General features: G+C 37.7%; 1 pseudogene; it reads right to left on the bottom strand.

Annotated features, from left to right (window-relative positions):
* Positions 1-746: 746 nt before the first annotated feature.
* Positions 747-1,340, bottom strand: LOC143672015 (FUN14 domain-containing protein 1 pseudogene; annotated as a pseudogene).
* Positions 1,341-14,337: the final 12,997 nt, after the last annotated feature.

Genomic DNA, 14,337 nt, shown 5'->3' with positions numbered 1-14,337 from the left:
TATTTACACTTTTAGTTACTGTTATTGAAGGTCTCTACTTCTTCACACTACTCCAAGCCACTCTCTTCTCTCTTTTCCTTTCAACCTGCAGAACTCCCTTTGGTAATTCTTGTAAGACAGTACTTTTGTTGATAAACTCTCTCCATCTCTCTTTATATGTGAATATTTCAAGCTCTCCCTCACCTTTTTAATAAAAAGAAAGCTATATCCTATAATCTGGAGCAGCTAGAAGGAAAAATCTGAGAAGATTGTATGGTAGCCCATTACAAACTCTGGAATCTGTCCTGTAACTACTTTTGGGTGCCATGTCTTGTAACTGTTGTTTTCTATTTTTTTTTTGTTTTGTATATATGTTACACCATATAACAAAAAAAGTTAAAAAGAAGAAGGCTACATTTTAATAAGGAATAATTCCAACAAAGGACTTTTCTCTCTCTTCATACCTGCATTCAATCATATTTTATAGGCTAATTTCTAAACAAATGTATATTTTCTAGAAATGATTAAAGTAAGCCACGTTTTGCTCAGGACTACTATTATACACATACCATACAGGGTAGTTTGCAGCATATACTAATTTGTCAAGGTTCTGAAGGCAAAATGCTAAAATGTGAGTGAGTTCATTATGGTCCAGCTAGTTGTTTTTCCTTGCCCTGGAGAATCTGGTGCCATGTACTTTTGAGAGACCACCTTATGTCAGCATTATTCCCATCACATTTGAATCCAATTTGATAGATTGTTCATCCTTAAGATGCAAGGACCAGCAAAATGTCTCCCACAAATCCAATGGATATCGCAATATTCTTTTGATAAATTCTTTTCCTTCAACTAAATTGTTGATTTCTGGTGCTTTTATTTGCTTGTTTCTTAATATGTCTTTTTGCTTTGTTTACCTCTCTTTCAACTCTCTTCCAGTCAATTTGCACATAGCCACTGTGACTGGCAATATGAAGGAGAAGAAATCCACTGCCTACATTGGTTGTTGCAAGTTTTCCAACTTTCTGGAAGAAAAATCCCACATATCAGCCAGTCATATCACCCATTACAATGTGAGTGGCCACTGAGTATTTTTCTACCATAGGTCTAGAACTGTGGCAAAACAAACAACTCCACCAGTGATGTCTTCTTGCACACTCAATTAAATCCAACACTTTATAAGAGCCATCAAAACTTTCATATTCTTGGGAAGGGGCATTCTAGTTTGCTATTATTTCACTAGTGGCCAGTTCTAAAGGTGGTCCCCATATGTCTTCCTCTTCCCTATCCTGCAAATTCCACTCTAGGCTGAGGAAGAAGTCTATGGTCTCATTTTTCTCCTTCTCCTCTTCTTCCAGGCACATTGTCTTTTCCCTGCCTCCATCTCTCCAGCATGGGGCCTTCTGCGCAGGCCTCTCCCTCATTTTTCTCCCTCAGTTTTGAAGGATAGTTTTGTCAGGTAAATAATTTGGGGCTGACAATTTTTCTCTTTCAGTGCCTTAGATATATCATAGCACTACCATCTCACCTCTATGATTTCTGATGAGAAATCAGAACTTAGATTTATTGAGAATCCTTTGTATTTTTCTTTTGCTACTTTCAGAATTCACTCATTATCTTTGGCACTTGACATTCTGATTAGTGCATGTTTCACAATAGGTCTATTGGGATTTATTTTGTTTGGAATATGTTGAGGTTTTTGAACATGTATATTTATGTCTTTCATAACAGTTGGTATATTGTCGGCCATTATTTCCTAAAATATTCTTCTATTTTCCCTTCTCTTCTCCTTCTGTTACATCCATGATACATAAGTTTATGTGATCTTTGATGTTACTCAAATCCCTGAGACACTACTCAGTTTTTTATGTTCATTTCTATATCTGCCCTTAAACTGTTTTTAATTCTTTTTTATTCTAATTCACTGATTCTTTCTTTTGCCTGTTCAGATCTGATCTTGTATGTCTCTAGTGTATTTTAACCTCAATTATTGTGCATTTCATCCCCATAATGTCTGTTTCCTTTTATAATTACAAGTTATTCTTTATGCTCGAACATTATCTTGTTTTCTTAACATTTTTTATTGTGAAATATACCATATATTTTAAAAAGCAATAAATTTCAAAGTTGTTATAAACAGATTTCAAAGTTTGGTATGGGTTACAGTTCCAAATTTCAGGTTTGTCCTTCTAGCTGCTCCAAGACACTGGAGACTAAAAAGAAATATCAATATAACAATTCAGTAGTTATACTCATTTGTTGAATCCTATCTTCTCTGTTATAACTCCTCCTTCTCCATTATTTTTAACTTTTTGATTGTATAGTGTAACATATATGCAAAACAAAGAAATAAAAAAGCTATAGTTTTCAAAGCACACTTCAACAAGTAGTTACAGGACAGATCTCAAAGTTTGTCATGGGCTACCATATAATCCTCTCAGAGCTTTCCTTCTAGCTGCTCCAAAATAGAGGAGGCTAGAAGGCTTAAATATTTTTTATCACCACACTCGACTTTTTTCTTTCTTTTTACTGAAAAAAATATACAAAAAAGCAATAAATTTCAAAACACAGCACCACAATTAGTTGTAGAATGTATTTAAGAGTTTGACCTGGGTTACAATTCCATAATTTTAGGTTGTTACTTCTAGGTGCTCTAAGATACTGGAGATTAAAAAAAGATATCAATTTAATGATTCAGCAATCATATTAATTGGTTAAATCCTATCTTTTCTGTATAACTCCACCATCACCTTTGATCATTCTATCCTTCTCTTTAGGGGTATTTGGGCTATGGCCATTCTAATTTTCATGTTGGAAGGGTCTGCCACTGATACAGGGTAGGGAAATGGAACTACCTGATATTCTGGAGAGACAGAGCCCTCTAGGTTTCAGGACTTATCTAGTCCAGGGACCTATCTGGAGGTTGTAGGTCTCTAGAAAGTTACTCTAGTCCATGGAACACTTGTGGAATCTTATGTATTGTCCTAGGTGTTCTATAAGATTGGCTGGAATGGTCCTGGTTGGGGTTTAGCAGGTTATAAGTAGCAAGGTTTAATTGAAGCTCTCATAAGAGCAATCTCCAGAGTAGCCTCTCTACTCTATTTGAAATCTCTCAGCCACTGATACTTTATTAGTTACACTTCTTTCCCCCTTTTTGATCAGGATGGAATTGTTGACCCCACAGTGCCAGGGCCAGATTCATTTCTAGGAGTCATGTCCCATGTCTCCAGGGAGACTTTCACCCCTGGATGCCATGTCCCATGTAGCAGGGAGGGCAATGATTTCATTTGCAGAGTTGGGCTTGGTGAGAGTGAGGCCACATATGAACAACAAAAGAGGTCCTCGAGAAGTAACTCTTAGGCATACCTATAGGCAGGCTAAGCTTCTCCATTACCTACATAAGCTTCACTAAAGTAAGCCTCAAGATCAAAGGTATGGCCTATTGATTTGGGTGTCCCTAAAGTTTGACACAGCATGAGGGGATTTCCTGATGGTAAAGTTTAATGGTTCCATATTTTTCTCCCATCCTGCCAGGGAATTTGCCAATATTTTTTGATCATCTGTTTAATATACTCTAGGATATATTCAGGCATTACATAAAGTTATGCAGGATTAAAGAATCTCTTTCTTATTCTGGGCTCCCTGTGTTTCAATTGTTCAAATACAGGTAGGTTGAGTTAGATTGTGTGCTACAGAAAATTTTGGTTTCAAACCAAATAAACTTTTCTCCCTTTGGTCTCAAAGGGTATGTGTGGTTCTAAAATATAAACATTGTCTTCCTTACTCCTGTGTTCTGGATTACTTTAACCCCTATCTGATTGGCTTAATTCTTATCTCTAAATATAATGTTATATATATATATATATATCAGCTTCTCAAAATCCAGAAATAATAATTACCACTCCCAATTAAATGTGTCTGCTATAAAAGCTTACAATCTAGGCCCCTGTTTTCTTGTAAACATTTTCTAAAGGAGACCATACTATTGTTGTTCTCTTGTTTCCGGCTTATTTTATCTCACCAAATGTCCCACACGTTCATTCACATCATTGCTTGCCTCATGACTTTTTCCACTTTTTGTAGCAGCACAGCATTCATTTATAAGTATACATTATCGTTCGCCAATCTACTTCTCAGTCAGTGCATCCTTCAGCCACCTGCCTTCATAAGGCATCATGTAGAGGGCCCAAAGTCCACAGTCCATCAACACTCTCAGTTTTAGATAACTTCATTGACCCTAAGAGAAAGAAAACCAATAAACACACCCTCTCCAAACAAGAAATCTAAACCTCCTCTTAACTCTTGTCCCTCTCCCCATTATTTACCTCTGCTGTTGCTGTGGTAGCACTGATGTTTTCCTTTTAAACATAGCCCATAGCATGCAATAGCAGTTTTCCCCCTGTACCTTGGACTTAAACACTCTTAGTACGTGAATAAATCCTTTGAAATTGTTCTTGCAAGAGCTAATTTATATTTCTAGTGTTAATCAGTGGGACACATATTATCTATACAACCCCTTTCATTATTGTTCATCTTCAATATTGTAATATTACTTATGGACCCACTAGAGAGCCACCTTCACTTCTAGCTTTTCCCTTACATTGGAGTTCAATCTCATTAGCTAACCATTCACCCATCTCTAGCTTCTATGTATTTCTAAGTCCTCTACATTCTGTATTATAAGCCTCTGATTATACCTTTTCCATGGTAATAAAAGTGGAGTCATACAGTATCTATCTTTTTGTGACTGGATTATTTCATTCAGCATTATGTCCTCAAGGTTAATCCACCTTGTCATGTGCTTCAGGATATCATTTCATCTTACTGCTGCATAACATTCCATCACATATATATATGCCATATTTTGTTAATCCACTCATCTGTTGATGGGCATTTTGTTTCTTTCCATCTTTTGGTGATTGTGAATAATGCTGCTATGAACATCGGTGTGCAAATGTCTGTTTGTGTCATTGCTTTCAGCTATTCTGGGTATATACCAAGTAGTGCTATTGCTGATTCATAGGGCAACTGGATATTTAGTTCCTAAGGAATCACCAAACAATATACCATAGTGACTGTAACATTATACATTCCCACCAGCAGTGCATAAGTGTCCCAATTTCTCCACATCCTCTTCAACATTTATATTTTCCTTTACCTCCCCCCATTATTTACCTCTGCTGTTGCTGTGGTAGCAGTTAATAGCAGCCATTCTTATAGGTGTGAGGTGGTATTTCATTGTAGTCTTGATCTGCATTTCCCTTATAACAAATGAAGATGAGCATCTCTTCGTGTACATTTGAACCATCTGTATTTGTTCTTCAGAAAAATGCCTATTCATATCTTCATCCCATTTTACAATTGAGTTGCTTGTTCTTTCATTGTTGAGTTGTATTTCTTTGTGTATATGAGATATCAAACCTTTGTCAGATTTGTGATTTTCAAATGCCTTTTCATCTTCTTGACAAAGGCTTTTGAGGTGCAGAAGCATTTGATTTTGAGGAGTTCCCTTTTATCTATTTTTTCTTTTGTTGCTTATGCTTTTGGTGCAATGTTTAGGAAGCTACCTCCTATTACTAGGTCTTGAAGATGTTTCCCTACGTTTTCTCCTAGAAGTGTTATGGTGCTAATTCTTATATTTAAGTGTTTGTTCCACTTTGAATTAATTTTTGCATAGGGTGTAAGATAGTGGTCTTCTTTCATTCTTTTGGCTATTGATATCTAGTTCTTTCATGGGCATTTATTGAAAAGACTATTTTGTCCAAGTTCAAAGGATTTTGGGGCTGTCATGGTCAGGTTCATGTGTCAACTTGGCAAAGTGAGGGTATTGTTTGTCTGGTTGGGCAAGTGCTGGCCTGTCTGTTGTGATGAGAACATTTCATAGAATTAAATCATGATCATGTCAGCTGCATCCACAGCTGATTCCATTTGCAATCAGCCAAAAAGGAATGTCTTCTGCAATGATTGATGCTTAATCTAATCACTGGAAGCCTTTTAAGGAGGATTCAAAAGAGACAGGCTCTCTTCCTGTTTCAGCTGGTGAGCCTCACCTGTGGAGTTTGTCCAGACCCTCCATCAGAATCATCAGCTTCACAGCCTGCCCTGCGGATTTTGGACTCTGCATTCCCATGGTCACGTGAGACACTTTTATAAATTTTATATTTGTGAGTGTTCCCTGTTGATTCTGTTTCTCTAGAGAACCCTAACTAATACAACTCGGTACCAGGAGTGGTTCTTAAGAAACAGAATCTTAAAAGTGGGTTTTTATGAATGGCTTTCTACTTTAAATGGACTCAAAGGCACTAAGGACTCTGATTCCCATAATCAGAATGACACTCCCAATCCATAAAATGAGTTGGTAAAAGAGATAGTCAAAATATCACCATTTGATTCTCCTAATGCTTCACTTGTACAAACCCAGGCTCTGGGGAATAATGTTTTTGACACCTTTACAGAGTTTTGTGGAAATAAGAGGTATATAGATGTTGGCTGATTGTTGTTAGATACACTGGCTACATTAAGGAGTGAAAGGGATGGACTTAAGTCTTCAAACAAGAAGCTTAAGCAGCGTCCGACAGATGTAGAAGCTTCTATGAGTATCCTGAAGGAAAATCTTATTTCCTGTAGCTGTAGACTTGAGATTTCTGACAATCAGACTTAGAATCTTATTTTTAGAGTAGCAATTTTGCAATATAATCTGAAATCTCGATGTTGCATGGTGTCTGCCAATAAAGTGAGGGCATTGATTGGAAAGGAGTGGGACCTTAAAAATGGGATGGTGACATATGGCTTGATAATGATGTCGGGGGTGAAGTTGAAACCCTAGGTCATGTTGAGTCTTCTTTAGATAACCCTCTAATAATCTACCCTGAGGACATAGCCACCGAACTTCCAGCCTGCTTTGAGGAGTTGGCCACCCAACCTCCTCCTGAAAGGATTAGCCGTAGAGTGATTAATCCTGTTTCACCAGATGAAACTGAAAATGAATGCCCTGAAGCAAATGGCTTGGAAGACATTCTTTTCTAATTATTTCCATGACCCACTCCCACCACTCATCATTTCTTCCAGACCTATAACTAGACTAAAGTCCCAGCAGGCTCCTAAAGGTGAGGTACAAAGTATCACACATGAGGAGGTACATTATACATCAAAAGAACTGTGTGAGTGTTCCAATTTATATAGATAGAAAGCAGGGGAATATGTGTGGCAATGGATTCTAAGTGTGTGGGATAATAGTGGGAGGAATATAAGGCTGGATCAGGTTGAATTTACTGATATGGGCCCACTAAGCAGAGATTCTGCATTCAATGTTATAGCTCGAGGGCTTAGAAAAGGTATTAACAGTTTGTTTGGATGACTGGTTGAAACATGGATCAAAAGGTGGTTGATATTACATGAGGTTGAAATACCAGAACTGCCCTGGTATAATGTAGATGAGGGGATCCAGAGGCTTAGAGAGATTGGAATGTTAGAGTGGATTTATCATGCAAAGCCTGCTCCTACACCCCAGGAATGTCCAGAGGATGCACCTTTTACCAGAACAATGAGAATTACATTTGTGAGACTAACGCCATCATCACTGAAGAGCTCTGTAGTTGCACTTCTCTGTAGGTCAGATATCCCTGTGGGAACTGCTGTCACTGAACTGGAATCCTTAAACACAATGGGGATGACAGGATTCTGAGTTGGCAGAAGCCGGGTGGCAGCACTTAATCACTAAAGACAGGGTGGACGTGGTTATTATGATAGATAGGAAACTGAAAGCAGGATTCAAAATTATCTGACTCACAGAGATTTGTGGCACTGGCTAGTAAATCATGGGATACCTAGAAATACAATAGATGGGCTGTCTATTAAATTATTGTTTGAGCTGTATAAACAAAAGAATTCTAGGTCAAGTGAACAGAAATCTAACCTGAATTACAAAAACACAGAGTCATGGCCCCTTAATCAATTTCCAGACTTGAGACAGTTTACAAACCCAGAGCCCTTTGAATGAAGGGGAGGCCAGGTCCCTTTGGGGGAGAACGCTGCTACACTGCCACAAATTTATACTGTTTATCTTCCTCCTAGCCTTACCCAAGGAGACCGATGGTCTTTTACCAGGGTAACTGTGCATTGGGTAAAAGGAAATGATCAGATATTTTGGGGATTATTAGACAACGGTTCAGAAGTGACATTAATGCCAGGGGACCCAAAATGTCACTCTGTTACACTAGTCAGAGTGGGGGTTTATGGAGGCCAGGTGATCAATGGAATTTTAGTTCAGGTCCATCTCATAGTGGGTCCCGTGGGACCCTGGACCCATTCTGTAGTTAATTCCCCAGTTCCAGAATGTATAATTGGTATAGACATACTGAGCAACTGGCAGAATCCCCATATTGGCTCTCTAACTTGTGCAGTGAGGGCTATTATGGTGGGAAAGGCCAAGTGGAAACCACTAGAACTGTGCCTACCTTGCAAAATAGTAAATCAGAAGCAATACCAGATTCCTGGAAGGATTGCAGAGATTACTGCCACTCTTAAGGACTTGAAGGATGCAGAAGGATGCAGAGGTGGTGATTTCCACCACATCCCCATTCAACTCTCCTATTTGGGCTGTGCAGAAAACAGATGTGTCTTGGAGAATGACAGTGGATTATTGTAAGCTCAACCAGGTGGTAACTCCAATTGCAGCTGCTGTTCCAGATGTGGTATCATTGCTTGAGCAAATTAATACATCTCCTGGTACCTGGTATGCAGCTATTGATCTGGCAAATGCTTTTTTCTCAATAGCTATTAGTAAGGACCACCAGGGGCCTTGTTGAAGATCAGTGAACCATAGATTTCATGGTATATTTCTACACTCTCAATTTGATTCCACTGGTCAATGCTTCTATCTTTGTGCCAATACCATGCTGTTTTGACCACTGTGGCTTTATAATAGGCTTTAAAATCAGGGAGTGTTAATCCCCCCACATCGTTCTTTTTTAGAATGCTTTTAGTTATTCAGGGTCTCTTTCCTGTCCAGATGAATTTGGTAGTTAGCTTTTCCAAGTTTTCAAGGTAGGTTGTTGGAATTTTTATTGGTTCTGTGTTGAATCTGTAGATTAATTTGGATAGAATTGACATCTTAACATATAGTTTGCCGTCCTAGCCATAGCAGGGAATGTCTATACACATTTAGATCTTCTTTGATTTCTTTTAGCAGTGTTATGTACTTTCTGCATACAAGTCCTTTACATCCCTGGTTAAGTTCATTCCAAGGTATTTGATTCTTTTAGTTACTTTTTTTGTTTTCTTTTTTATTGTATAATATAACATACATATAAAGCAAAGAAAGAAAAGAAGCAATAGTTTTCAAAGCACTCTTCAACAAATAGTTACAGGACATATCTGAGTTTATCATGGAATACCATACCATCATCTCAGATATTTCCTTCTAGCTGCTTCAGAACATTGGAGGCTATAAAGAAAATACATATTTTTTATCATCACTTTTTCTTCTTTTTTGTGAAACATAACATATATACTAAAAAAAAAAAACAAATTTCAAAACACATCCAACAATTATTTGTAGAACAGATTTCAGAGCTGGATGGGTTACAATTCCAAAATTTTAGGATTTACTTTTAGCTGCTCTAAGATACTGGAGATTAAAGGAAATATCAATACATTGATTCAGCAATCATATTCATTTGTTAAACACTACCTTCTCTGTATAACTCTATCATCACCTTTGATCTTTCTATCCTACTTTTTAGTGGTATTTGGGCTATGGCCATTCTAACTTTTTCATGTTAGATGTGTCTGTCAATAATGTGGGGTAGGGAGATGGAACTAGCTGATGCTGTGGAGAGGATGGGCCCTCTCTATTTCAGGAATTATTTGGTCCAGGGACCCATTTGGAGGTTTTAGGTCTCTGGAAAGTTACCCTAGTGCATGGAGTCTTGTAGAATCTCATATATTGCCCTAGGTATTCATTAGGATTGGCTGAAATGGTTTTGGTTGGATTTGGCAAGTTATGATAGATAGCAATGTCTAACTGAAGTTTACATAAGAGAAACCTCCAGAATAGCCTCTTGACTCTATTTGTACTCTCTTAGTCACTGATATTTTATTAATTACACTTATTTTCCCCATTTTGTTCAGGATGGAGTTGTTGATCCCACAGTGCCAGGGCTGGATGCTTTCCTGGGAGTCATCCCCCATGCTGCCAAGGAGACTTTCACCCTGGATGCCATGTCCCATTTAGGGGTGGGGCAATGATTACACTTGCAGAGTTGGGCTTGGAGAGAGTGAGGCCACATTTGAACAACAAGAGGTCCTCCAGGACTAACTTTTAGGCATACCTATAAATAGGCCAAGTTTCTCTGCTACCTATATAAACTTCAAAAAGAAGCTTGAATTTTGTCGAATACCTTTTCAGCATCAGTCAAGATGATCATGTGATTTTCCATTTTGATTTATTAATTTGCTATATTACATTAATTGATTTTCTTGTGTTGAACAATCCTTGCATTCTGGTATAACCCCACTTGGTTGTGCTGTATAATTTTTTTTAAATGTTTTTATTGGAAACCTTAACAAACAAACATACAAACATTCTTGACATATAAAACATTCTATACATGGTGTACAATCAGTGGTTCACAATATCATCACATAGTGGTGTATTCATCATGATCATTTTTTTTAAACATTTGCATCTCTCCAGTAAAAGAAAGAAAAAATTCATACATACTATACCCCTTACCCCCTCCCTCTCATTGATCACTAGTATTTCAATCTACTCAATTTATTTTAACCTTTGTTCTCTCTTGTGGTAGTTAGATTCAGTTGTCAACTTGGCCACATAAACACCCCTAGTTCTGTTGCTGTGGACATGAGCCAATGGTATGTGAATCTCATCTGTTGCTAATTACATCTGCAGTTGGCTAGGAGGCATGCCTGCTGCAATGAATGATGTTTGACTTAATTGGCTGGTACTTAAATGAGAGAGCACAATGTAGCACAGCTGAAGCACCTCACAGCCAAAGAATTTCCACATACCTCATCTCAGCATTTGCAGCTCAGCCCAGGCCTTTGGAGATGTAGAAAGAAATGACCCTGGGGAAAGTTGTTGGAACCCAGAGGCCTGGAGAGAAGGCCAGCAGAAATTACCCTTGAGCCTTCCCACATAAGGAAGAACTTCAGATGAAAGTTAGCTGCCTTTCTTCTGAAGAACTAGCAAAATAAATCCGCTTTTATTAAAAGCCAGTCCATCTCTGGTGTGTTGCATTCTGGCACCTAGCAAACTACAACATCCTTATTATTTGTTTATTTTTATCTGTATTTTTTACTCATTTGTCCATACCATAGATAAAAGGAGCATCAAACACAAGGTTTTTATAATCACACAGCACATTGAAAAGGCTATAACATTATATAATCATCTTCAAGAAACATGGCTACTGGAACACAGTGCTACAATTTCCGGTTCTTCCCTCTAGCCACTTCAATACACCATTAACTAAAAACGGGCTATCCATGTAATGCATAAGAATAACCTCCAGGATAACTTCTCGACTCTGTTTGAAATCTCTAAGCCACTAACACTTCATTTGCCTTCTTTGTCTCTTCCTTCTTTTAGTGGAGCAGACTTTCTCCATCCTTTGATGTTGAGTCCCAGCCCATCCCAGGATTTCTGTCCCAAGTTGCCAGGGAGGTTTTCACCCCTGGGAATCATGCACCACGTAGAGGGGAGGGAAGTGAGTTCACTTGCTGTGTTGTCTTAGTGAAGAGAGGCCACATATGAACAGCAAAATAGGTTCTCTGGGGGTGACTCTTAGGTCCAATTTTAAGTAGACCTAGCCTGTTCTTTGCAAGGATAAGTTTTATAGCGTGAACCCAAAGATCGAGGGCTCGGCCTATTGATTTGGTTGTTCCCACTGCTTGTGATTATATTTGGAATTCTCCATTTGGGAAAGTTGAATATTCCCCCTTCCCTCCTCCCATTCTTCAAAGGGGCTTTGTAAATACTTCTTTGTTCACTGCCCAGATCACTCTGGATTTTATCAGGGTATCACACTAACCAAGCCAAGCTAACAAAATCTCATGCCCTGTTCAAGGTTCCATGTACTTATGGTATACAGTTACACTGACCATGCAAGTTAAATTAAGAAATGCGCTAGTCAAAATATAAATTTTGCACCAAATAAGCATTTCTCTCTTTAGTCTCATGAAGAAGTTGAAATTTTAAAATATCGATGCCCATCTATTTTCAACACCCTGCAATACTGACATTCCTCTGTTTTCCTCATGCAAAAACACTTTTTAATTTGCACATTTAATCACCATCATTGTACACTGTAGGCATTCCTATATTATACCAGCTTAGTCTTTATTGTCTATCTTTCCTTCTGGCTTCCTGTGTGCCCCAAGCCTTTCTCCCTCTGCTTCATTCAGTGTACTTACATTATAGTGCTACAATCAGGTAGTATTGTGCTATCCATTTCTGAATTTTTACAATTGATCTGTTGCACAATCTGTATCTCTTTAGCACTTGGTGCATAATTATTTTAATGTGTTGTTATATTTGATTGACTAGTATTTTGTTAAAAATTTTTGCATGTATGTTCATTAGAGAGATTGGCCCATAGTTTTCTTTTCTTATAGCATCTTTACCCAGATTTGTTATCAAAATGATGCTAACTTCATAAAATGAGTTAGGAGTGTTCCTTTTTCCTCAACTTTTTGGAAAAGTTTGAACAGTATTGGTATTACTTCTTTTTGGAATGCGTAATAAAATTCCCCTGTGACGCCATCTGGCCATGGGCTTTCCTTTGCAGGAAGATTTTTGATGACTGATTGGATCTCCTTATTTGTAATTGGTTTGTTGAGATCTTCTATTTCTTTTTGAGTCAGGGTAGCTTGTTTGTGTATTTCCAGGAATTTGTCCATTTCACCTATATTGTCTAGTTTTTTGGAATGTAGTTGTTCATAGTATCATCTTACAATTTCTTTTATTTCTACAGGGTCTATGGTGACACACCATTTCTCAGTTATGATTTTGTTTATTTGCATCCTTTCTCTCTTTTTCTTTGTCACCCTTGCTGGTGGCCCATTGATTTTATTGATTTTTCTCAAAGAACCAACTTTTGGTCTTATTGATTCTTTCTATTGTTCTTTTGTTCTAATATTCATTTAGACTGCTTTAATCTATGCTATTTTTCTTCTTCTATTTGCTTTGGGGTTAATTTGCATTCTTTCTCAAGTTCCTCCAAGTGAGCAGTTAAGTTCTCAATTTTTCCTCTCTCTCTTTTTTTAAATATAGACATTTAGGGCAATAAATTTCCCTCTCAGCACAGCCTTTGCCACATCCCTAAGTTCTGATGTGTTGTATTCTCATTTTCATTCATCTTCAGGTAGATACCAATTTCTCTAGCAATTTCTTCTTTGACCCACTGGTTATTTAAAAGTGTGTTATTTAATCCCCATATATTCATGAAAGTTCTAGTTCTTTGGTGGTTATTGATATCTAGCTTCAATCCATTGCAATCAGAGAAAATGCTTTGAAAGATTTCAATGTTCTTAAACTTATAAAGACTTGTTTTGTGCCTCAGCATATGATCTATCCTGGGAATTGTTCCATGAGCATTAGAGAAGAATGTATATCCTGGTGTCTGGGTGCATAATGACCTGTATATGCTTGTTATGTTTAATTCATTTATCAAGTTGTTTAACTTCTCTATTTCCTTGTTCATCTTCTGTCTTGTTGTTTTATCTATAGAGAAGAGTGGTGTATTGAAGTCTCCTACTATGATTGTTGAAACATCAGTTGAAAACATTCAGTTTTGTCAATCTCTGTCTCATGTCCTTAGGTTTTTACTTCTAGCTGCTCTCAGATACTGGAGACTAAAAGAATGATCAATATAATGATTCAGCAATCATACTCATTTGTTAAACCTTATCTTCTCTGTATAACTTCTCCATCACTTTTGATCTTTCTCACTCTTTAGGGGTATTTGGGCTATGTCCATTCTAACTTTTTCATGCTGGAAGGGCTGTCAATAATAAGGGGTAAGGAGATGGAACTAGCTCATGTTCTGGAAAGACTGATCCCTCTAGGTTTCAGGACTTATCTGTTGAGGGACCCATCTGGAGGTTGTAGGCTTTTGGAACTTTACCCTAGTGCATTGAGCTTTTTTAGAGGTTGCCATAGGTGTTCTTTAGGATTGACTGGAATGATTTTGGCTGGTATTTGGCAAATTAATGTCTAACTGAAGCTTGCATAAGAGTGACCTCCAGAGTAGCCTCTTGACTCTATTTGAGCACTCTCAGCCACTGATACCTTATTTGTTACACTACTTTTCCCCCTTTTGATCAGGATGGCCTGGTTGA

This window comes from Tamandua tetradactyla, chromosome X, assembly GCF_023851605.1.
Source record: "Tamandua tetradactyla isolate mTamTet1 chromosome X, mTamTet1.pri, whole genome shotgun sequence".
NCBI lineage: Eukaryota > Metazoa > Chordata > Mammalia > Pilosa > Myrmecophagidae > Tamandua > Tamandua tetradactyla.
Note: the sequence above shows the minus strand (reverse complement) of the source record. Positions and strands in the feature narration are given on the sequence as shown.